Genomic DNA, 18,990 nt, shown 5'->3' with positions numbered 1-18,990 from the left:
AGGACATGATTACGCACTTGTTATCCCTGTTCTATTGGTTTGGACAAACCTGCCCTGGGGCTTTGCTCACTTGGTCACACAGATCATTGCTAGACTGAACTGGCAGTGTAGGGGGCCAGCGCGCCCTTTGAGCATGGCTGCAAGGAAATTGAACAATGAACTGGCCCGGATGGTCGCGGGCCACAGGCACTGGCATATGGTGAGGAACGTCCTATTGTTGGGCCCAGGGATGTGTCTTCAAGAAGCCGTGCATCTTTCACAGCACGGAACAGAATGTTTGCTTCAGAACTGTATGACAACAATAAGGACATTTGTGCAGGTTGGGGGGGTCATGGCGATGGCACCGCAATCCTGTGGCAGGTGGGTGAGGACCATGGGGACACGGAGATCCCTTTCCGGGGAGCACTGGAGCTGGAAGGAGACACGGCTACCAGGGCTCCCAGCAGGGGATGGGGGGTGGTGGGACAGGGGGGCAGCTGGGCCCCGCGAAAAAGGGGCTGCCTCCCAGTAATGCCACCCGAGTAGGGCATGGTGGGGAGGGGTCAGGACGTCATCACAGCCACCCCTGCCACCCTGCTGAAGCAGTCTGCTACCCCTACGGATGGCTCATTGCAGAGCACACCACCCAGGCGCTCACAACAGCGTGCCTCAAATGCTGCCAGGTCTGCGGATAAGGTGGGATACACGCAAGCACTAATGGGAGTAGTACTTGGGGTTGGGGATGGGGGTAAGGGGTGGTAGTTGGTGTTGTTGATGGAGTAGGGGTGGTAGGAGGTGTTGGGGATGGTATTACCTTGTGGACAGTATTAAACACACTTGAATATTCTTCTTAGTGATAGTATTCATTTAATACAATTTAGACAGTTTCATTCATTGCATGTATGGTTAATATGTGTCTTGAGTTAAAAACAAAATTCAGTGAGCTCCTGGAGGACCATCTGACCTTCCCTTGCTTCCCCACGTATGGCCTGGGGTGACCTGTTCTCTCTGCCAGCCTCTTCCTCATCAGAGCTAGGGGGGTCATTGTCCTCATCTGCGGGCATTGCTACATTCCTGCATTTGCGCATGTTGTGCAGCCTGGTGCAGACCCCTAGGATTTTCGCTACTTTTTCAGCGCTGTACATCAGTGCACCACCTGTGCGATGTAGACACATGAACCTCTCAATGCATGATCTTGTTCTCCTCTGTGTCTCATTATAGGCCATCTCGAGTGGTGTAGCAGGGTTTCACACGGGGGTCATTATCCATGGCAACTGCATGTATCCAGCATCACCTGCAAGACATGAATGGACTGTGTGAGACATGGCGGTGTGTGGACCGGGGAATAAGTGCATGGTCTTGACATACATATCCCTATGTGCATGGCCCAGTAGATGTGCGCAGGGCACCTTGTGTGCATCAGGGTTGTTGGGACATGGGCAATTGGCAACCTTGCTGCCATACGCTTTGTGGGAGTGGGCAGTCATGTGTAGTCTGTCACGGATGTGACACTGGCAATGCACTGGTCAGCTATGATGTGGCAGTACGCCATGTAGGGTACATGGATGCTTGTAGGTTGACCTGCTTGTGTGGTGCTGCCTTGCATGGCTGGATGCCACGTGTAATCACATGTGTCAGGTCTGTGTCCTGGGGTGGGTCTGGTCTATTAGGGTGCCTGGCCTATTCTGGGTATTATTGTTGCATCATGGGAATTGTGGTTCATTCACTTTACTACTGCTTACGTGCCCCAGGTGCATGTTGGTGCTTTTGGCAGTCAGGCCTGAGTGCTACTTACCCACGAGCCAGGTTTGCTGTCCTCTGTGCCTCTCTATGTACGCATCCAGGGTGCTGTTGCAGAGAATCAGTGCATCATGTGTGGCCCCAGGATATCAGGCGCAGCAGTGACTGATGGTGAGATTAGCATCACAGGTCATCTACACATTCATCAAGTGATATAGTTTCCGGATGCGATATGCCTGTTCGTTGCCCGGGGTGGTACCAAGGCCACATGGGTGCAATCCAATGCTGCAATGGTTTTGGGGAAAATGTACTATACTGTAGAACTTTGCCTTGGCAGCATGCACCTGTCCCTGGGTGATGGGCATGGAGATGTGCTGATGTGCACGCATCATTAGGATATCCAGTACTTGGTCCAGCACCTTTGAAAATGTGGGCTGAGACATGCCATGCAGTGCCCCTACTGTCTGCTTAAAGGCACCTGTGCCACAGAAATGTAGGACAGCCACAAGCTTCAGCGGGGGGAAGGGGTGGCTGTTTGGATGGAAATGGCACTCTGCAGTTGTGCCTGTGTCAGGAGGAGCAGGTTGATGATGGTTGGAGTTTGATGGTTGGTGCAGTCTGTATAAGGTGACTAATTGGCTGTCCGTGAGTGTACATGGGAATGGTTGGGCAGGTGGTATTGGTGCCCTTCGCTGCATGCGTCTCCTGCACCTTTGTTGCACCTGTCTCCTTCCCTGCTGTGGTCCAGCATGCTGCTGTAGCTCATTGTAAAGTAGAAGACTGTGGAGCCCGTAAAGTATACGTCTGCTTGTGGTTGCATGTTGCTTGGATGTGTGTTGGGGGTGGGAGTGGGCCTTTTATACTCCACCTGAGTGAGTAGATCAGGTGCACCTGGACCTTGATTTGTGACACCTGTATGCATTTACCTCCATCTTTTTTTTGGATGTAATTGTGCTGTGGTTTTGGAGGAACTACCTCCGATTTTTGGAGGCAATTACGAGGTTTTTGAATTTGTAATCTTGTGGTAATGGGTTTTTGATATTTGGCAGTAATTCCATTGGAGGAATTAGCTCAGGCGAAGTTTCCACTGATTCTTGGTGGATTTCGCGTGGGCGGTAATTCTACCAAAGGCACTCCGCAGGAGGAATTGCCACCGATTTTTAGGTCACTCATAATTTGGCGTAGTGGTAAAGTTGGCAGACCACTTACCGCCAAACCCGTAATGAGGCCCTATGCATACATCACTGTTGAAACTTTTTAATTAAAAAGAGTATGGGTTATTTGCATTACAAGATGCAATCGTACTCATTGAGAGCACGCCACTAAGTTACGGCTCTAAATTAATCTGATTTTCATGGTGCCCGGGTCACCTGAGACAGAACCTCGCCCCCAAGTGTAGAATTCTAAAGTCTGTCATTATTTTGCTTTTCCTAGTTCAGGTTGCACGCCAAGAAGCAGCCCGGGCCTTCCCAGATGGAAGATGAAGCCCACGGAAAGCACCAAGCTTCATTAACACGCGTGAGTCTTCTAGAATTTGAGGAGAAATGGGTTCTGTCACTCATCCAAAGGTGGGTCACCCGCCCTTCAAAAAGCACGGGTATTACCAAACCAGGCATACACCGTAGGTTTATGACCCCTCTTTACTGCCTTCCTCTCTCCTTGAACTCTTTTACGGACTGTTTACCCAATTGATTGGCGTCCCCTGACCCCCTCCAGCCAGTCCCATTTACACGGCACCTCGAAACCAGCATGCGCTAACGAGGCTTCACACAAAGGCCCACCTCGGCCATCCCTAGCAGCCAGAGTCAACACATTGGTGGGGCAGAACAGCGGGGCTATGGAAGGGCAGGTAGAAGCCATGCAAAAAAAAAAAAAGGAAAACAAGTTGTAACTGTTTGGTCTCAGGGATATCTATTTACAAGTCACCTATGACGTAAACGGAGCCAGCTTGACCTGCGGGGACGATTTCAAGAGTCCTGAGCTAAAAGGCCGTGCTTTGCAAACGGTGAGCAACAGTAACTAATGCAATAGGCATGACCCGAGAGTACATTGACCCAATATGGCGGTCACTCAGCGGTGCCATAATGGACACAGCAAGGCAATGTCAGCCCACCGACTGCAGAGCGCGTCTCCAGTGGGCGGGAAGAGGGGGGTAGAACAGTATTAGGCCTAACTTGTCACCAGTGCAGCCGAAATGACAGGATGGCACCACTCTTGGTGCAGTACAGAGGCAATTCAATGCCACCACTGTACTTGCTGAGTAGAGCCACACTCTAGTGCAGCAGAGTAACAGAGGCCATCATGCCCACCCAGTGCTGCAGCGTAGGGGTCACCACTTTAGAGCCCCAATGAAAAGTCATGCTCAACTCCAGCTGCAATGAAGAGTGTCTTTATGCTGTATTAGAGCCCCGTAGACTATTATCAAATCCGGCTGCAATGCCTGGATCAGCAATGTACTGGCATACCAAAGCACATGTCCCTTCAAATTGGACACCTGCTGCAGTGCAGGGATCTGGCCACTGGTGCGGTAGAGTCCTCAGGACTATAATGTTACACTCTTGTTGCAATGTAGGGGGTCGCCAATAGAGAAGTGTAGTAGAGTCCCATGTATCATCACAATCAAATCCTGTTGCAGTGTAGAGGTCACTACTGTTCTAGTCTAGATCCTCCATGTTGAACTCCTGCTGCACTGCCGCATAAACCCTGCACTAGTCTAACAGAATCATGTGGATCACCAGGTCAATATCTTGCTATGGTGTAGGGGTCACCACCGCACTAGCTTGGTGCAGACATAGGCACCGTCATGACTTGCACAGCAAACTGCAACCGATCTACCAACCCACCCCACTACAGCCCATTCTGCCAACCCTTAACCCCCACCCATCAATACTTACATAACAGGACTCTTTAGCAAGCAGCGAATCAGGATTATGCCACGTGGGTTCCCCCTCTGATATGATATGATAGGTTATTTATAACACGCCTAATACCCAGAGGTTTCTAAGCGCGGACCCGGGGATCAAACCTGTTATCCTCCGTGGCGTCTTGCTTCCAAGGCGAGCATGTTGCTCCTGATCTATCCTCCTCTGGCAACGCAGACCTCATGGGACTAACCAAACCTAGATGGAATCATAGCACAGAAATAGTGGGTGCTTCCGGTCTGCATGCATCCTCACGAGCGGGTGCTTCCGGTCTGCATGCATCACCACGAGCGGGTGCTTCCGGTCTGCATGCATCATCACAATATGATATATGATATGATAGTTTATTTATATAGCACCTATACACAATGTGTTTCAAAGCGCTTCAAGGCAAGGGAGGGAACAAGGGAAAATACAATGACATTCTTACAGGCCATGAACAGTAAGGGTATGAAATGAACTATCGTACTCGGCCTGACGACATTTCAGATAGTGCAAGAGCTAAGACATAGATAAGGAAGGGAGTGGGAGAGTGGGAAGGAAATGGAAACAGACAGGCGACTACCGTACTAGGCCTGACAACATTTCTGGTAGAGCCGGTGAAAAACAAAAGGTGGGGGAGAGGGGTGCAGAAAGGGAGAGGAGGAACAAAACACACGACTATCGTACTAGGCCTGACAACGTTTCAGATAGTGCTGGAGGGAGGGGGTGGGGGAAACAGTAAGGGAATGGGGGAGCGACAGACGCGGTTGCTATCATGCTAGGTCCAGGGACAATTCTGATAGAGTAAGTGCGTAGAAGAAAGTAAGGGGAGGAGGGGAGGAGATAGGAAAAGAGAGAGGGGAGGAGAGAACAGAGAGTAGGCAGTCAAAAAGAGTGGAGAAGCAAGAGGGGAGAGCAAATACAACTGCAGAAGTCAGTAGTAACACATATTGCTGCAAGCCAGGATACAAGATGAAGATGGGAACAGCATGATTCAGGGTCACCATGAGTACAAGATGAAAAGGAAGTCCAGCATGAGAGTTGAGAAAGGGTGACGCACTGTGAATCAATGAAGTCCATAAAAGTAAAATCCGGCATTGGCCCCAAGACAGTGATGGTGAAACCAGAATGTAGCAGGACAGACTCCTGTGTGCGGGAAGGGAGGGCACAAGGGAACAACACAGGGGGTCCAGAGAGGAGGGGGTGGCCTTTGGGGACAGAGGGAGTAACACATGTTGGTGCATGCCTACCTGTTGTCTGAGTAGGGAGTTGGGCCCTGGGTCCTCCTAGTCCAAACAGGTCCAAACAGGAATTGCGCTTTTCTTTGACTGCCCTTCACTTTGGACGCCCGGGTGAGAGACGCCCTTGATCTAAGAGTTAAGAGAAGGAAGGAAGAGGCAGGACTAAGAAGGTGGGCGGGGCTTAGGCCAGGTGACCTATATCCACTTACACCTGCTCCCCAGCTGCAAAGCAAAAGAGGCTTGAGGGCTCCTTAAGTAGAGAAAAGAGCGGCAAGCAGGAAGGCACCAGGTGGGCAGGGCTTGCTAAGTGGTGAAAAAGAGTGGCAAGCAGGAAGGCACCAGGTGGGCGGGGCTTGCTAAGTGGTGAAAAAGAGCGGAATGCAGGAAGGCACCAGGTAGGCAGGGCTTGCTAAGTGGTGAAAAAGAGCGGCAAGCAGGAAGGCACCAGGTAGGCGGGGCTTGCTAAGTGGTGAAAAAGAGCAGCCAGCAGGAAGGCCCCAGGTGGGCGGGGTTTAGGCCAGGTGACCTAGATCCACATACACCTGCTCCCCAGCTGCAAAGGAAAAGAGGCTTGAAGGCTCCTTAAGTAGGGAAAAGAGCGGCAAGCAGGAAGGCACCAGGTGGGCGGGGCTTGCTAAGTGGTGAAAAAGAGCGGCAAGCAGGAAAGCACCAGTTGGGCGGGGCTTGCTAATTGGTGAAAAAGAGCATCAAGCAGGAAGGCACCAGGTAGGCTGGGCTTGCTAAGTGGAGAAAAAGAGCAGCAAGCAGGAAGGCACCAGATAGGTGACGCTTGCTAAGTGGTGAAAAAGAGCGGCAAGCAGGAAGGCACCAGGTGGGCGGGGCTTAGGCCAGGTGACCTAGATCCACTTACACCTGCTCCTCAGCTCCAAAGGAAAAGAGGCTCGAGGGCACATTAAGTAGGGAAAAGAGTGGCAAGCTGGAAGTCACCAGGTGGGCGGGGCTTGCTAAGTGGTGGAAAAGAGCGGCAAGCAGGAAGGCACCAGGTGGGCGGGGCTTGCTAAGTGGTGAAAAGAGCAGCAAGCAGGAAGGCACCAGGTGGGTGGGGCTTAGGCCAGGTGACCTAGATCCACTTACACCTGCTCCCCAGCTGCAAAGGAAAAGAGGCTCGAGGGCTCCTTAAGTAGGGAAAAGAGCAGAAAGCAGGAAGGCACCAGGCGGGCGGGGCTTGCTAAGTGTTAGATTTTCTCCATGAAATCCAGGCGTCAACTCCCCCGCGGCTTTCATGCGAAGAAAAGCGCACTCACAGGCTCCCCTCTGGAACCGATACAGGTTGCCATGGCGCTTGTTTACACGCCGGAGTGTATCGTGTCAGCTGACACCTTGCAGGCGTGAGGAACGTGTACCTAAACCACACCCCCCTGTACTTTAAAAGCACCGCTACTCGTACAGCTAATTGCTGCTACTTGTAGCGTTACTTTCCTTGCGGTTACGCTCCGTATCCCTTCTGACATCCAGTCAGTACTTTAATTGATCTCCTGGTTCCCAACACTTGGCTATTCTCTTTGGACTGTATTTGGATACTCCTTTGGTTTTTGGTTACACCCGCTCCATTACTGACCCGGACTCCTTTACGGACTGCCTGCCTTTCTCCTCAGTAACTTCCTGCTGCCACGGCTCACTAAGGTACGCTATTTGTTGTTCTCTGCTCTCGTCCACTGTCTCCTTGTTATTACCTGAGCTCACTCCAGAACTCCTCAGTTGCTCATTTGGGATATACCTAGCAGCACCATTTACTTCTGAACTGATCCAGGGTAGAGGACCCCTCTCTGCTGGGTTCTAACGTTAGCTTCTATCGGACTTGATTGCTGCATCTTTTGGGACTACGGCATTCATCAGTGAAACCCTCTCCAAGTGCATATTGTGACGCTTTCCTGTACATGCAACAACCCGTCACTAGTGCGACCCTCGTGCCGCTCGGGTTACTTTCCTGTACTAACCTCCTTTTTTCATTTTATCCTTTCATTGTTTCCCTCCACTTGGACTTCACTCATTCCTGTCAACTCTCCCTTCCGGTCTGTGTTTGAATTACTTATCCATTTCTGGAAGGTCTAGTTAACTACATTGATTTGTAGGGTAATAGTTCTATTTCTTTGTATAGGTGCATTCCTATAGCAGATTCCACTCCTCAATCCCAGCCTAGGTACTCCTTTAGTACTATTGTTTTCTTACCTTCCTTTCATATCGTGACTCTTCTAACCATCTTTGTATTCCTTTGCAGCATTGGTTTGGCGGTGTGTGCTCTTTTAGGCGATTGGCAACTCTGCCTATTCAGGTTGGAACAGCACAGAGGCACATCTTAGAAAAGAGCCCCTCTTTGAGGAAGCCTGAATCTTAGAATTCAGGGGTGTCGGGATACCAGAGGCTGTCTCGTGAATTTCTGTGGAAACTGCCGCCTCCAAGGTCGCCTATCTACAGGCAGTGATCGATTTACGGAGCGGTGAGTAACATTAAGTGGTGAAAAAGAGCAGCAAGCAGGAAGGCACCAGGTGGGTGGGGCTTAAGCCAGGTGACCTAGATTCACTTACACCTGCTCCCCAGCTGCAAAGGAAAAGAGGCTTGAGGGCCCCTTAAGTAGGTAAAAGAGCAGCAGGCAGGAAGGCACCAAGTGGGCGGGGCTTGCTAAGTGGTGAAAAAGAGCGGCAAGCAGGAAGGCACCAGGTGGCCGGGGCTTCGGCCAGGTGACCTAGATCCACTTACTCCTGCTCCCCAGCTGCAAAGGAAAATAGGCTCAAGGGCTCCTTAAGTAGGGAAAAGAGCGACAAGCAGGAAGGCACCAGGTGGGCGGGGCTTGCTAAGTGGTGAAAAAGAGCGTCAAGCAGGAAGGCAACAGGTAGGCGGGGCTTGCTAAGTGGTGAAAAAGAGCGGCAAGCAGGAAGGCACCAGGTAGGCGGCACGTGCTAAGTGGTGAAAAAGAGCAGCAAGCAGAAAGGCACCAGGTGGGCGGGGCTTAGGCCAGGTGACCTAGATCCACTTACACCTGCTGCCCAGCTGCAAAGGAAAAGAGGCTCGAGGGCGCCTGAAGTAGGAAAAAGAGCGGCAAGCAGGAAGGCACCAGGTAGGCGGGGCTTGCTAAGTGGTGAAAAATAGCGACAAGCAGGAAGGCACCAGGTGGGCAGGGCTTGCTAAGTGGTGAAAAAGAACGGCAAGCAGGAAGGCACCAGGTGGGCGGGGCTTAGGCCAGGTGACCTAGCTCTACACCTCCTCCCCAGCTGAATAGGGTTCACATCTTTACTTTACCATTGCTACACAATTACTCCAACCCTTCTCTTTTTCTTACATGTCCTACCGCCAATAGGCCATGAAAATGGCAGATGTCATGCCATACAAGACCCAGTTAAATTACATTACATGTTGAATATCTGTTCACTTCACTGGCATCTCTTTTCAATGTCACACTGGCTTTGTATGCTACAATTGCGTCTCACTCATTCTGCACAACGTTCCTGCTTCGAGGGCTCACGCATGTGCTTATTAGGGCTGACTTGAGAAAGCTTTAGCTCTCATCCAGTACTACTGGATGTAAAAAAGGAAAAAACGCACATCCGAAAAAGGCACTAGAATGCCAATATGTGGACACATGTCAGTAAAAGGCACCCCAAATTTCCATGGTAGTCGGATTATTTGTTTCTATGTAAAAGTAGTGCATGTAGGACTTTATGAAAGCTGGAGGAGGCAGCGGGTCATGGCCTTCCCCAACGGAAACAAGAGGCCAACATCCTCTTCCTACCTTCCCTGTAAATCAGTTCTTCCGGAACCCTCCTAGGTCCCACCACAAGCGACCCCTACACCAAAGGAAATTTTGCTTGGTATGCTTATGGGTAGGGTTGCAGAGTTGACTCCATTTGTAATGATGTACAGTACTACCTATTGAGGAAAGTCCATTATGGGGCGTACAGTCACATGAGGGAGAGATCACCTCAATTTCATCAGTAGTCAGTGTTCTTTAGCATACACAAGGAAATCGTGCTGGATTTCAAAAGGTCTGCAAACACACCTCCCAAGACACAGTACTCATTAAGAGAATGCTAGTAAACCGGTTTGACGGTATATCATTGCAACTGGTAATAGTGTTGCTAGGAATACCGATGCCGGTAATACCGAAAGTGGTAATGTCAGTGTCACCGGAACGGGAAGTTCCATGGCAGCCATCTTCAGAAACAAAATCCACAGTGAATCGACCACTTCCACTTGCCATCCAGTCCTGAAACCTGTTGCTATACCATGGCATGGCAAAAGAAGGCATGCCTCCCTGATATGCACCAGCTTCAAGCTGAATTCACAGATGCTGAATTCACAGCACTTGCTGATGCTGTTGCGGAACACTCAGAGGACCTGTTAGGGTCCAGGCACCGCAAGACCAGTGATCAAAAGAAGACAATCATCTCGGGGGAGATCATGGCATGGGTGACAGCAGTGGGCAGTGTACCCCCTACTGCCAGAGACTGACACAAGGGGTGGGATGAACTCAAGATGAGGGTGCACAGTCTAATCACCAGACACAGGAGGTAGCGTGCAGCAACTGGAAGCGGAGTCGCAGAACCCCTCAAACTGATGACATGGGAGGAGACAGCCAGCTCCATCCTCCACATGGAGGGCGTTGAGGGGATTGGCAGCGCAGAGGCAGGAGCTGGCCCATATGGTGATGCTGGGGCGTCTAATCAACCCCATATACATGTGGATACAGTGACCATGAACAAGTGTGCCGCAGCACTGGCACGCACCATGGGCAAATGTGACACCACATGGCCGCCACATCAAATGCACAGTGAAAACACACAAGGCCATGGTTTCCGGGGAAACATTGCCATGTACATGCAACATAGGGGACATGTGTATACAAATCCAGGGACACTTGATAACCACCCATGTGTGCCATGTACATCCATGACAGTACGTGATGCCCCACTCCACACATGAAAACACCCCACCCTGTAGCCCAACAGTCAGTGAGCACATGCATGCACCATGTACATCCCCAGTAGGCACCACCACCATGTATGAGTTGCAGCACCAATTGAACCAGCACCACCCATGCCAATCTGGCCAACAGTGCATCACTGGAACACACATAAATGTTGTATAAACATTTTGCAAGCTCGCAAACACGTCCACAACATGACTAATAGCATGTCATTCTATTCCTGACAGGTCCACAGTCTGACAAGGCAGGACCCTCCACTGCAGGCACCTCAGCTGGCACCACCCATGCACGGGCCAAATCCGTTGCGAGTGATAGCAGGGTATCAGGTAATATTAATCTCACCACAAATATCGCCATATATATGGTCATTGGGAACGGCCATAAGTGATATTTTTACTGGGGTTAATATTAGGGTTTTTTGGGAGCAGGTGTTCCAGGGGTGTCCCCCGCTCCTTTTAAAATAATACAGGGGTTGCGGGGGTGTCCCCCGCAGGTTCCATGCCTTAATATCGCCACAAAAATATGGTAATATTTTTTAATGGTGATATTTTTGCGGGGATATTAACACATGGAACCGATAGCAGTTAGCAAAGCAGGGCAACAAGGCTTACACCACCAACACCCTCAACCACCACCCAAAACCACATTGGAGACTCCATCAATCATTGTGGATGACCCAAACCCTACGGTGGTGCTGAGTGAGCCCACCAGCAACCAGGCAGGTGACATAGCTGTCACTGCAGCCACCATTCTCATGCAACAGCCACCACCTGTTGTTGCACAAACCATGGCCGTCTCAGCAGTGGTGCACAGCCTTCAGAGTACCAGCATACCCTCAACCCCACACGTGCTTCACGGTCACTGGAACATCGTGGCAGGGTCCATTTACCATCCACCAATGAGGAAGAGGGGGAGGAGGAGGTGCACTACATGCCTGAATTGTCCACATGTTTCAGCCCTGAGTCACCACAGAGCCCACACAGCCCGCACCACAGCCTGCGACCAGCACAGCAGTATGTGCCAGGCCGGAGGCCATATAACGTCACCAGGCTTACATAGAGGCACTTGCAGGCCAGCAGTTTAGCTAAATGCAGGCCATGCGTGAGTACCAGCAGGGGTGTATCCACAGGATCACATAGTCACTTGGCCATGCCACACCACCATGGTGGCACTGGTACAGAGGGTGCAGGAGCACACAGAGTCCACCTCGGCCTGTGCAGAGGCAACCAACCAGGCCATCCAGTTGACCCTGCAGTTCATCCGTGCCCATTGGTCGGATCCCTCCAGCTCTGCAACATCTATTGAGAGTTACTTGCCAACACCCCAAGGCGCCATTCAGAGCGCCACCTGACAGCCAAAGGGCACAAGAAGGCACCAATGACAAAGAGGGGCGGGAAATGACTGTCAGACACTGTGAGGGTGAATTGACGGTGTACCTGGGGAGGGGAGTTGGGGAAGGGTCGTTTATAGGGGTATTGATCTCCTGCGGAAGATAAAATCACCTAACACATACATTCCATTAAATCTTGAACAAAGCTAGGACATTCCTTATTGTGTCGAAGTGTTAAATGTGACAAGTGACTATATACATATGGGCAAATTATCTCCTGTGAGTTGGTTTTCAGAAGAAGTTTTCAATCAGTTCCTGCCAAGCTAGGCTAACCTCCCTGGCCTCGGCCTGCTCAGTGCATTCCCCCACAGCACCCACAGGCACTGTAGTCTTGCTCTGGGGGTGGCATGTCCTCATCCGTGGACAGGGGAATGCTGCGCTGAACACATATATTGTGCAACATGCAAGGACTATCTGTCCCACCTTTTCTGGCCTGTACTTAATCACACCTACAGAGTGGTGCAGGAAACAAAAGTGCGCCTTCAGGAGGCAAAAGGTGCGTTCCACACACACCCTGGTGCACATATGTGCCAGGATGTACTTTGGGGATTTCTGAGCGGTGTCATCAACCAGGGCAGTTGGGGGTGTCCAGAGTGACCTGTAAGTGGAAATGACATATGTCCACAGTGGTCAGCAGCTGTTTTGCAACTAACAACAGCAAGTTCATGTACTGTTTCACTGTGCATTTCATATGTCGATTCACGTAACATGGACTCATATTGAAGCCCCTGCATGTGTGGTGTATCACTCAGGGTGTGTCTACTGTTTTAGACTTGGTATGTCTTGCTCACAGCTATCTGGTATTCCGTCGCTGGTGTGCCCGATGCCTGTATTAACAGTGACAGTGTTACCGGCAACTGTGTTACCAGCTACTTATGATTGGCTGATACAGTAAAAGTGGCGATAACCAGCATTAACGTCACTTTTGCCATATACCAGCAAACTCGTAATGAGCCCCAGTGTGCTGAACTACTGGAAGAACTGGGTCTACAGGCTGCACTTTTCAGCCTTATAATACAGTGTTGCAGTATATCATGAATTCTATCACCAAATGAACATTTTGTTATGCTGCTGGTAGACTAGGAAACAAGCCATTATGATGCTGCTTTTCTGAGTGTCTTGCAGCCTGAAACATCTCCCAAAATACACTCTTCTGAGCTAATGTAAGTCTTGGGACAGGAATATGAACGTTCCAGCCTTCCTGATGCTGCAATGCTGTACAGCCAGACTCAAGACCCTGCAAGATGGGCTGTGCCAAACTACGTATGCATCTGATACATTAGATAATATCGCAAAACTTCAGACAGTCCAGAATGGGGAAGTGCGTGTCATCTACAATCTTTCACGCAAGCAACATGTTGCAAGTGAGCGCTGTGAACTTCATTGTCTCCCATTAGAGTACAGGGTTATGTTCAGGTTGCTCTTTATTAGTCATAAATGTATGTAGGGAGTATCCCCAGATTATCTCAAGGAGAGAATTGATTGGCTGCCCTTCCACGGAGCATTGTGCTCGAACAATACTTGCCAACTACTGACCCAACCGTCGTCTAGAGCTGTAAACTTGGCTTTGATCACACAGCACCAATGCTGCGGAATTCACTTCCACCCAATTTGAGACAAATCAAAGCTATTTTGCCTTTCAATGGTGCCCTGAAAACACATCTTTTTAAGTGATTGTTTCTTTGTCTCTGCCTCTTTGATCTTTTGTTTTTTACTTGAGGCATCTGATACTTTTTTGGTGTTTTTTTATGTGTGTCCTGTCCAGTATGTTTTGTTGGCCATGTGTTGTCTTGATTTTGAATGTTATACGCCCTGATGCCCATGGGTTTGTTGATGCTTTAGCGATAATTACATGAATAAATAAATAAACACATGAAACTCAAACCTTCACATTTCAATAGTTCCAATGCAGGGAACTGGGCAGCCAGAAACTCTCAACATCAACTGTGCGAAGCAACCGTTAGACTTGCACTTTCCTGTGTGCCTTGTGCTGAAGTTGTCCTTTGATCACCCACAACCCAAACCCACCACAACCCAGCCAGAGCCATACCTGCGTGATTCTGACTCATGGCCATTGTCCACAACTGTGCTGGTGAGCAGGTAATGGGCAGTCAGAGGGTGATGAGTGAGTGTTGCAATACTTTTGTGACTGTATTGCCCTCATTACAAGTCTGCCTGTAATCCGCCGGTGCTACGCTGCCTGATATCATGGTATACCAGGATATTACGTGCAGTAGCAGAACGGTAAATTCCCATAGGACTCCGCGGGAATGGGAAGACCGAAATACCGGCACCATTAGTAACGATGCTGGTGCTTCAATGAATTATCTGCCCGTAGGGGCATGAACTACCGACAGGTCAGGACTGCCAGTAGTTCACACCCCCTACCGTCAGACATGTAGTTTGCCGGCCTGGAAAAGGTGCCGGTGACATTGTTACCAGCACCTTATTTCTGTACCGGCAAACTTATAATGAGGGCCATGTTTGCTTGTACATATGTGTATGTGTTTGAAGTGTACTTCGCTGCTTTCTGTGCTGTACTTGCTATGCGGGGGATGAGGGAGGGGGCGTTCACTCCCCTTGCTAGTGGTGAATCACTTCAATCAGCCCCCCAGGCACCCCTCCCATACCTTTATGTGATTTGTCTCATATTTTATGTTTCTTATATGGGGGTTTTCCGGGGTTTGCTTTAGCGTGTGGAAATGCCTTGCTGTTGGCTTTTTAGTACATGTCGATTGGGGAATAATAGGGTTTGGGTAGAAGGCAGGAAGAGTTGCAGATGCTGAACGCCCCACATGGCCAAGTCCCTGAGGAAAAAATGTGTCTGAAATGCTGACACGACCGGGACAATATCAGGCCCATGCTATACCTGACAGTGGTCGGGAAAAGAGCTATGTTTACACCATAGCCTTGCTCTTTATACCTACTGGCCAGCTCTCAGATGCCAACCAGCTCTGCTAGTTAAGATTGTGAAAACGTGGTAGTTATGCACCTAACAAAAAAAAGAGAGTTCATATAGTACATATATATATCCACCCAGCTGGGAAGTCCTCACACTGAGACATTAAAGTACAGCCGCCTCCTGGGAGAGGGTTGCACCGGGCCCAGAGAAAGTATCAGGATGACTGAGATGTGCTTTTGGCCTCCCACATTGTTCACTGGAGAGCATTCTACATGCTTAAAAGGGTGAATGGGTATGTCACAAGTGTGCATGATCAATCAATCCTGCAGTCTAGGCTGAGACAACCTACAAGTGAAGCAACCAAACGATCCCTCTCTCTTCCCTCACTCTCCAGATGTATATATATTATAGGGCTGTGGTCACCACCCTATAGTTGGGTGAGTTGGCGTTCAATAGGAAATAAAAAGAAAATTAATTGCTAATAACTTTTGACTTGTGTGAAAGATTTGGATAAAACTTTGCAGACAATTTTGTAATTCGACACCCCTCTGCCCAAACTGGATAGTTTGGGAAAGATTCTTTACAAAATAAATATATTATTAAGGAAACAAAAACAAGCTATTTCGGCCTAGTCCCCATTCATTTTCCCATACACAAAAAAGATCAAGTATTGCTCACCCGCACGGCCAAAACCGCTGGACATATTTGGACCAGGTTTGAAACAACTTGGACACGTAGCGTTGACTAACGATCCTTTTGTGGTTTGGAGGTTATTCTGTTCAATACTTTTAAAATTATTTGACAGAGAAGGGTTGCCCCTTCCCACAATTAAATAGCTATATCTACTCAGATACATTGAATATCCGGGTGTTTAAGGTGTTTATAATTGAAACCAACTCCATCTTTTTTTTTTTCTCGATGCAAGTGATAACCACGGTTATACCCTGGGTCATACCACAGGTAATACCTAGGTTATAACGCAAATGTATCGGAAAATTAAACACAGTTTGCATGTCAAAAAACATGCAAATGCCATCAGACTAGTAAATATGTATATAACTTTAGCTAAAGCAACATTAAGGTGTTGATTTAATGCATGAAAACCACAGAATTTCAGCAGGTATTGGGAGCTATGTCAACTTAACCAGGAGCCCCACTGTGCAGTGCAGCCCATAATCAAACTGGTGACATTGCAAACAACATAACTGATGCCATCACATATGATGCCACTTATGACATTACTGGTATAGATCGCACTTATCACACCTCAGATGACATCATATACAAAAACCCTTCAAACAGCATTTTTGACATCCACAAAAATGCCACTGTGGCGGTTTAACATTTCTGACTGTATTTCAAGATATAAAGGACACTCAGACTCAGATTTCATTTACCCAATCATTTCCGAATGTGCCAAAGCATTTCTTCACTGATGTTTAAGGGTTTTGTTATGCTATACCTCCCACCACCTGTAATTTTACATTTATTTCTGATAACATACCTGATGTCATATCCTTTCTTTATCAATGTGTGTTCCACTAGATAAGAAAGATCTTCAGCATTGACGAGCAAAAATAAATAAATATCTTCATTGTTTATTCAAATTCACCTAAAATACCTTGTCATAGTATTTAAAATATTTGCAGTAGTTACTCTTTAGGCTTTCTAAAAAAATCACACATCCACAAATCATAAATTCCCACTAAAACTACTGTCTGGCACATTTTAGATTAATTTAGGAAGCAATCCCTGAATTCGTGTCACAATAAAAAAAAAAACAGGAATTGTGCGGTAAGTACACCAAGGGGGAATGAAGACACGGAACTCCTTCCTCCGACTCTGCCGCTCCAACTCTGGCAGCTCCTCCGTGGCCTGCTGGGACATGGCAGGCTGCAGCCTGGGGATTCTTGTTCCACACCGTCTGCCACTGCTGCACTCTCCCATAGGGTCTGCCCAATCAGCGCCATGGGGTGACTGTCACCAGCTCGTCACCAAATGTGGTAAGTACACCACAGGGAAATGAAGACACAGAACTTTGCATTGGTGAGGACCGATTTAGTCCGTGGCACCCCACAGCAATATTCTCCAGGAATGACCAAACAACGGTCATTCCCAAACAGCAAACAGGGTTCGATAGAACCTTCATATGAACACACATCTAAACACTCTAACAGGAAAGAAACGCACAGTGCCCCAATTATAACACACATTCCCCCCTTACTATCGCAAACTAAGAACATAACTAAAATAACCGGAGCAAAACAAACGAAAGCAAAAAAAATTAAACACAAACATAATCACTACAGTTCTCCAGCATAACCTTTATTCTGCTTGAAGACCTCATACCACCAAGGGCCTTTCTACCACCACTATCGGTGATAGCATCCAACACCTCCATTTCACAAGGTGTACTGCCTAGCACATTCCGCCCTCTGACCTCCCCATTCCACATCTCCCTCTCTTTCACTTCCTCCACTCTCCTTACATCACATACACCTCCCTCGCCACACTCCACACCATGCTCATTTGCATTCCTTTCCACACCCTTTTTCATGGCTCTCTCTGCCCTACCATCGCAATGTAACCTTGTGTCTGCACCCAACACCTCATCCAGCTACTACACACCCAACAAATCCTGTACCGCAATCCTTCTCTTACTCTACATCGTACCATCACTAAATCTGACATAAACCCGCCACATTTAAAGATGCCAGAAACACTGGTAAACTATTTCTCACAAATCTGGGACTCTTCACTCTCACAGCATCTCCAACCTTGACTTGGCATTCCTTGCCACACTTTCTATTGTTTTCTTCTGCCTTTTGCTGCCTGCATTTCCCTTGTCCTCCTCACAATAATTTTCAGATCCACAGTTGGTTTCTTACCACCACCTAACCACACTGGTCTCACCCTGCTCCCTGACTTCCTGCCCCTCATTAACTCAAAAGGCATACAGCCCGTAAGCAGGGCTTTAATTGGGCCGGGGCCTGCCGGGGCTGGGCCCCGGCAGTCTCCGAAATTTCGTTTTGAGGCGGGGCCCTGCCGGGGCCCACTAATCTCCCCTGTCAGCCCCGGCCACTACAGGAAAAAGCATTTTTTTCTACAGCCTGAAGCTCTCGCTCGTATGCGAGAGCTTCGGGCTTCAGAAAAAAATGCCTTTCAGCCATAATGGTGGCGCCGCACCTGCGAGGCATCCCTTTAATCAAGGGATGCACGTGGGCCAGCGCCACCATTATGGAGAAAACGTGTGGCCGCTGGAAGCAGAGGCCTTGCTTTCTAAATACTGAAGCTCCCGTGGATTCTCGGGAGTTTCAGTCTTTAGGAAAAAGGCCTCTGCTTCCAGTGGCCTCACCCTTTCAGTCTTAATGGTGACGCTGCCCCTCCCCAGCTGGCGAGGGGCAGTGCCACCATTAAGGCTGAATAGGAGAGGCGCTGTCCCCTGCCAGGCAAGCCTATAGAATAGAAATGCAGAGATCAGCACCCTCTCCACCAAAGGGGAGAGGGTGCTAATCTCTACAAAAGGCTGCCTGGCAGGGGTGCCAGTAGCCCATTGAGCCGGGGCTCGTCAAGGGGGCGTGGCCTAACGGCCCATCAAGGCCCCCGTTGTTAGGCCACGCCCCCTCGATGGGCCCCGGCTCGATTTGTAGTGCCACTTAAGGCACTGCCCGTAAGGGTATCGGGTGTATCCCTGTGTGCCCTAACCGCATCCGCCAACGCTACTCTCCAATCCAGATTGTTAGCTAATACCAACTGTATCACCTCCTTCACAAATCTGTTAATACATTCCACCAACCCGTTGGCACTGGGGCTATATAATGCCGTTCTGTGATGTTCAATCTCCCTTTCGTTAGAAAACTCATCATCTCTTGCAATACAAACTGGACAGCATT

This window comes from Ambystoma mexicanum, chromosome 2p, assembly GCF_040938575.1.
Source record: "Ambystoma mexicanum isolate Mex_15411 chromosome 2p, UKY_AmexF1_1, whole genome shotgun sequence".
NCBI classification, from domain to species: Eukaryota; Metazoa; Chordata; class Amphibia; order Caudata; family Ambystomatidae; genus Ambystoma; species Ambystoma mexicanum.
This window is presented reverse-complemented; position numbering follows the sequence as displayed.